Source organism: Sesamum indicum, linkage group LG4 (assembly GCF_000512975.1).
Source record: "Sesamum indicum cultivar Zhongzhi No. 13 linkage group LG4, S_indicum_v1.0, whole genome shotgun sequence".
NCBI lineage: Eukaryota > Viridiplantae > Streptophyta > Magnoliopsida > Lamiales > Pedaliaceae > Sesamum > Sesamum indicum.
Genome location: NC_026148.1, coordinates 17,339,458 through 17,346,893, shown reverse-complemented (window position 1 = coordinate 17,346,893; position 7,436 = coordinate 17,339,458). Strand labels below are relative to the sequence as shown.

Below are 7,436 nucleotides of genomic sequence, written 5' to 3'. Positions count from 1 at the left end.
TGGCTCTGATTTCATTGGTCTTTTCCCATCTTATAATGTTATTTAATTGCATCCAAATGCTTTCACAGGGGATTCCTATAGAGATGGAGTGGGAACGAAACTTTTGTTGGGTTTAGGGACTCGAATTGACGAGACTACTGGCATTGAATTGGTAATCTTTTGGTCTTTTACATGTTCTTTGTTAATAATGCATGCGTTAATCATTGTTTCGCATCAAGTTTTCACGAGTGTTAATGATATAGTAACTCCTAGGGCAAAACCTTTGTTTTTCCAAATCTGCCAGGAGAACCTGCAGGCTTTGGATTGGATTGTCATCTTTGTCCGCTGGCTGATCTTCCCTACCATTAGGTTGGGAAAGAATGTGAGTCTAGCAATGTTATAACTTGCGTGAATGTTGTGTTTCAGAAAAGTTATTTACTAATATATTTGGTTGCAGTTGTTAATATATTTTGCTTGTGTGAATGTATTGGCCATGATTTTCATTTTCCATCCGTATAAATTGCTGCCAATGATCCTTGGTTTACGTGGGACTTTGTTTCTGAAAATGTTTGGCTGCAGTTGTTAATATATGGGGCTAGGATATACTAGAAATATGATGATTTTTGTTAGTCACACCATGTCGATTATCTTACACAATCTAGCATAAGACAGTTGCTTGAAACTAATGGGACCCCACATGTATCTTCACTTAGATCAGCAACTATGAACCTACTTTAGGAACAGTAAGTAACACTTTGTTTTTCCTGCTATTATCTTTGTTGCCGATCAAGTTCACTTATCTTCTTTCTTAATGCATATATGTGATTCGCTGAATATGAGCTTGACTTTAAATATCTCAATTTCCTCTTTGGACTGTATTGGAACTTCGTAAACCAATTGATACTTGCTCAATTGATGGGCCAGCAAAATATCTTTTCTCAAGTGCATCAAGTGCGGTATTTGTTCTTATGCCTTTTAATTGGAGAGGTGCTACAATGTTGTATCTATGTTGTTTTCTTCCATGTCTGTTCGTAATTCTGTCTTGATACAAAGTACAGAGATTCAATAGAGTCACACGGAATTGCTGTTATCAATTCTTTTATTTGCAAGTTTTATTTGTTGAAAAAAGCACTATACTCTAAATTTGATGCAGGCAATGCCGTCACTGAAGTCTCGCTGAAACCCATATTTATTTGCAAGTTTGTTTCTAATTGCATTAAAATTGTGAAATTGTTCGATAGGTTTTGGGTCCCACAACCCATTGACTAGGTAAGGTGAGTATTTATTTATTGGTGAATTTCTATCCGTACATATAAAGTGAAATTTTAAGAGATTTTCAAATAAAAATTGGACCATATTGAACTAATGTTGGAGGTGATATCTGGTTTTCTTTAGCCCTAACACATATAGCGTTCAATTAGCAAAGGGCATCACCCTACCTGATACATCATTCTCCACATGCATTAAAGTGAAGCATATAAGTTAGTATAGTTTTTTCATACTTGTTTATTAAAAGATTGAAGGCTAGAGTTTGAATTGGGTTTGCCAATTAGGTGCAAACTAGATAACCTCATATCGATAAGAATTGTGTGGGAATTTGTTGACATTTTAGAACCTAATGGTAGCCTTACGTATCTTCATAGTCTTCTCTTCAAGTTTCTAACTGAAAAGCAACCAACGGCCCCTATCAATTCTTCTTTGCTGATTTTTCTCCTATATTTTGGAATCAAGAATGGTTGAGACCATTGATTTTATACTTTGTATAATTCAAACCTAAAATTTGCTGCTCTGATTTCTTTGGAAAGCCGTGCTTTCTCCATTCTGGTTTGGAAAGTATGGGATTAGGGATTTTTTAGGCTGCTCAAAAATGTGAATGATGCAAGTATAGAGTTGAGACCTTAATGAGAGAACAAATACCTCATCTTTTTGTAAATTTATTTTTGGTTCGTTTATTATGTTGGGTTTTTTTCATGAGCTGCCTTAAAACTTTTTGTTGTTAATACGTTTGACATTTGTGTATGATTTACAAAAACCATGTTAGTTCTTGTTATTAACATCTTATTTTTGAAGGTGTATTACAGAATAGTATGTTGGAACATCTATATTATACGAATGAACACTATATTCTTAAAAATAAATAGGCAAATAACATTTCAACGTTGTATATTTTTCAAGATTACCTGGTAAAACTTTTGTGAGTATTATTATGTACGTTCAAGAGTTCATCAATGATTTTTAAGGAACACAAAGTTTTGATAAGTTGAAATGTATTACTAGAAAATTGTTTCTCTCTTTTGCCCAAAAGATTTGTTTTCCTTGTCAAGTGTTCTTTTGTTTTCACGTAAAGTTCTTAAAATAAATTTTTCTCTTTGACTCAAAGATTTGTTTTTCTTGTGGGTGGTCTTCTTTAATTCTCAAAATCAGCTGTGGTTTTCTTTAATTCTCAAAATCAGCTTGAATTGCAGTAATTTCTTTCAAATTATTTAAAATAAATTTACAGCGTTTAGAATATTTTTTGTATTTGATTATTCATGGGCATATATTCATTTAATTATTTTTGATAAATGCATGAATAAGTCACGTTTTTGGATTTTCAAGGAAATCTGTTATTGATTTTTATTTCCATAAAAAAGAATTGGATTCAAAACAGTTTTTGCAGATCTTTGGAACATTTTAAGCTGCATTAAGTTTTCTGTTTTTTAGCAAATTGCATTCATCACCATCTTTGTTTAGACTTCCAAAAAAGTACACTATTTTTTAGCAAATTGCATCCATCACTATCTTTTATTTTGACAAATGATAAAAGTCTTTTAAGATATATATACAAGTGATTTTAACACAAATAATGAGATTGGCATCTCGACTGTTTTGCAATTTAGTATGGAGTATTTGATTTCTGAATTTCGTGTGATTGTGTAATAATGATTTTTCAACAAATTTTTTTGTGATACACCTTCAAATGTTAGATGTCAATGATATGGACATATATGGAGTTTTTGTAAAATTTGTACAAAAATGCAAATGTATGACAAACAAAAATTTCTAAGAAAGCAACATGAGGCCAAAAGCCAACATAATGAACAGACCAAGAATAAATCTACAAAAACATTGGAGTATTATCTCTCTTGTAGGCCTCAACTCCGAACTGCCTTGCGTCCGTCATGTTTAAAGTGGCCTTGGAATTCATAATCCTATTGCTTTCCCCATTAGAATGTTGAGAACGTGAAGGCATAATAGAAATCAGTCCGAATTTTGGGTTTGAATTATGCAAAGGATAATAAAATGGTCTCAATATTTCTTGATTTTTAAATATGGGGAAAAATCATTAGAGGTGAAATGGATGGGGACAAAGGTTGCTTTTTGGGTAGAAATGGCGGAGAAGGATATAGGTTGTCCTATAGTTTACATGCCATTATGTGTTGCATACTTTTCTTATATGGTTGATTTATGTGTTGCATACTTTTCTTATATGGTTGATTTTGCTCAAGTTTTCTTCTTTGTTTTTGCAGTTAAGTTAGTAGTGAAGATGATCTGAATGAAAGAGTCTGCTTAACAACGTTCATAGATTTGTCGATATCAGTTGTGGCGTTCAAGTAATTCTAAGTATGAGCCTCATGGGTTCGCCGTGGAAGTAAATCTTGCCTACTGTAAATAGAACCAAGCATGTTTGTAATACTTAGATCATAATCATGTATTAAGGAAACCAGAAACAGGGAAAGTATGTCTGGTTCATGCCTAAAAGTGATCCCTAGAGATCCTATGTAGTTGTTTCCTACTATCTTGTTAGTAAATATTTGATGTGGTACCATGTTTTGAGCAAGCAAGCAATTTTTCTTTTTCCTTTCTCATGTGCACTATTATACCTTCTCTATCTTTTTCTGTTTTTTTTTTATTTTTTATTTTGAGAGGAACAAACTTCACTCGAATTATCTGGCTAACTCGCCACACATGACAACATCAAGTCCAAGGGGACAGCAGGATGAATCAAGTAAACGACCAAGTAGGAAACAGATTATATATCCAATAAAAAGATTAAATACAAAATAATGTTTTAACACGATTAATTTGATAGAAGATATTTTTATTATACTTTACTTGGCATAGTAAAATGTAAAATAAATAAAATGTGAATAATATATAAACACTAATCTAAACTTCATCTCCATCAATTCAAATATAGTCTAAGTGTTTCAGTCCTATTGTATAAAGACATAAGAGCAAAACTCTGTCAAAGAAGAAAATTATTTGCCATTAATTCCTAATTTCTCTAAACTAATTAAAGAATGAACACTATATTCTTAAAAATAAATAGGCAAATAACATTTCAACGTTGTTAATTTGCTAGGAATTTTATTTAAAATAAACGATTTAAAATAAATGAGCAATACTCATTTTAATGAATATTTTTATTACCAAGAAAATTTCTTATTCTTGTTTGATAAGATATTTTTTAATAAGGTTTTAAAATTTTTTATATAGTAAACTATAATATTAATTTATTTATTTACTAATACAAAATAAGGAGAAGGGTTATGTTGAAAAAATATTTGGTTTCAAGCAATCGAAACGATGTTTTGAAATATTACAATCGGATTTAAGAAATCTAAAGCAAATAAAGCCACGTTGGAACAAATAACAAAAAGCAATTAGAAATGCTATTTCTGACAAGAAATTTAAATTGAAAACTTACAACGAGAATCGTATCGTAACAATTTTCAGTCCACTTTGAAATCGTTAATTTTAACCGAATCGCAGAATTACTGCTTGCCTTGAAGAAAATATACGCCTCGTATCAGCAGTGCACCGGGTGCAACGTAATTTCTCTCAGGATAAGACGGTTACAGTTCTTTTGGTTTTTAGCACTATACCGAAGAACAATTCGACCAAACACTCAAAAGTTCGTAATCAAAACTTGATCGCTCAAATCTTTAAAGAATGATAGAAATCGAGAAAGAAAGGGAGAGAGTTCGCAAAGGAAGAGAGATTGTGATTGTCGTTGTGTTTTTACAAATGAGAAGTGGCATGCCTTTATATAGGCATGCCCAAAGTACAGCCATAAAAGAAAATATAATGGCAATTAATCTCCCCCCACAAGAAACCGTGCGAAATGAATCAACAATGAAGAAAGAAATTGTTGTTACACTCATATTCAATTGCAAATTGAAAGCTTCAATTTCTTTTTCAAATTGTAAATTGAAAACAACAATTGAAAATGGGTTTTGCGGTTTTTGATCCTCAATCAAGGACATTCAATAGCAAATGAAATGAAGAAAATTGAAGGTGAATTCAATTGCTGCTGCTGTTACAAATCTGTGGGTTTCTGCTTTTGAAAATTCAAATTCAACAATCCCCCACAAACTCATAGATTTGAACTCAAGTTTCCATGACTTGCTTTCAACAAAGGTACCTTTCGGTTTGAACCACTGTCTAAGTTATCTAACGTCAGTTGTCACCAGGTTAAATGAAACTAAGCCTTGAATTTAAGCCTGTGAGTGTGACAACGTTTGTCAGTAACAACTAGCAACCAGCTTTGTGTTGATCTTTAGGGTTGACACTTAGGCCATGTATGTGTCTTGATCCTGTTCATGAATGCTTTCAGGAAAAACCCAATTCCTTAGTTACGGCCAAACGACATTCACTTAGTTGGGCGTCTCCAGGGATGCACTGCTAGCATCTCGTCTTGTAAGACTTGACCCCATTCAGAGATGAACTCTTACTATACTTGCAGTAGCAGCACCTTCTAGAATTTCAGGGGATAGACTCCAGATACAAAGTATCAGTCTATTTGGTGCTCTAACATACCCTTACGACTTGTTGATACCACATTGAACTTTTTTTATGGGATCTCCACTCAAAAGGTTGGGTTGCCGTCGTAGATATATCACTCATAGGTTTTCAGTCTCATCTCCAATCTGGACTTATGAACTTGCGACAGATTCAATCCTTTCATCAAAGGATCAGCCACATTGTCCTTTGTTCCCACAAAGTCAATGCCTATTACTCTGTCTGACACTAATGCCTAATAGATTTTAGTCTAACTTGGATGTGTCATTTGGTCTTTTGATTGTATTTACGACTCCTCACCTTTGCTATTACTCTGTCTGACACTAGTGAAGGTGTTCTATTGATTAAGTAGGTTGCTGTGAGAATGGAATTACCCCGGAACTGTAGGAGGGTTGGTATAGCAAGGCTCTAGTAATATTTAGAAGTTATTTATGTTTGCGTTCAATTCTCCCATTTTGCTGAGGTGTATATGTGCAAGAAGTTTGATGGATGACACCTAGATCTTGACAAAGAGTGTGGCAGTCGTTGTTGAGGAATTCAAAACCATTGTCCGTCCTTATGACACCTACATTTATCTGTATTGAATTTATTTCTTCCTTAATAAAGCATATTTGGTTAGTTTTAGATATTATTAAATCTTTTATTTCATTTATAACCCTGTCTATTGGTTGGGTGATGAATTCAAATTTTATTATTTCATTATCATAGGTTCCTATTATACCCTTTTCATTAATATTTTTTATTGAAAAAATCTTTTTAAGGAAAGGTGTTCCAAGGATAATTTCATTAGTTAAATCTTTTATTAGCAAGAAGCTTGTTGGAATACATTTTTTATTATTACATATGTAAGCTTTTGGAATTTTAAAGCTTATATTTAGTTTTTGGTCATTGGCAGATGATAAAGAGTGGGTCGTTTTTTCAAAATACCTAGTAGGTATAAGGCCTTCTTTAATACAGTTAATATCTGCTCCACTGTCAACAAGAGCCGTAAATATTTTTCTAAAATTGTTATTTATTAAGAGATCAATTTTGACATTCCATTTTTGACTGGTGACAATTTCTAAAGTGGATAAAAATTCTTCCTCGTATTTTTCTTCTTCTATTTCTTTATTCTTACTAATTTCAATCCTTTCAAGTCTGTTTGTAAGAGACTGGTTGTATTTTTTAATATTCTTTATCTCTTCTTTTAACTTTTCGACTTCAATTTTGAGATCCTCTATAGTAGAGGGGTTATCTCTAATGGAATGTTTTTCATTAAGTAATTTCTTGACCTCAGCTATTGTATATGGTTCAAAGGGTTTATTAATGGTCCTATCATGAAATGGGATAGGCTCAGATGTGGAGGCATTATTACTATCAATCTTGCTTAGGATAATGTCCCTAACTTCAGGATCCTTTATTTCCCTAAGTAATTCAATAATATGATTATCTGTGAGAACATTTATTTTTCCCATTTCTTTAAATTTTGCCATTAATTCATAAAATTCTTGATGTGAATTATCTTCCTGCCTACATGAGCAAGATGGCTCTTCTTCTTCAGATTCAGAAGTGGTTGATGAATATTCAAAATTTTCTTCAATATTTTTAAGTTCACTTTGTTCTTCCGATTCTTCTGATTCAGGGGATTCTTCTTTTTCGGAAAATATAACATTGAGTATTTCTTGTTTTTCTTC

General features: G+C 32.5%; 1 long non-coding RNA gene across 3 annotated transcripts; it reads left to right on the top strand.

Moving 5' to 3' along the window:
- On the top strand, positions 27-3,822 carry LOC105161329. 3 transcript variants are annotated; one of them, XR_002286969.1, is made up of 3 exons: positions 27-151; positions 284-1,248; positions 3,489-3,822. It is a non-coding gene; the product is annotated as an uncharacterized LOC105161329 (long non-coding RNA). The 3 variants fall into 3 exon arrangements; XR_002286968.1 differs by having other exon boundaries at positions 284-1,253; XR_002286967.1 differs by lacking the exon at positions 3,489-3,822 and having other exon boundaries at positions 28-151; positions 284-1,995.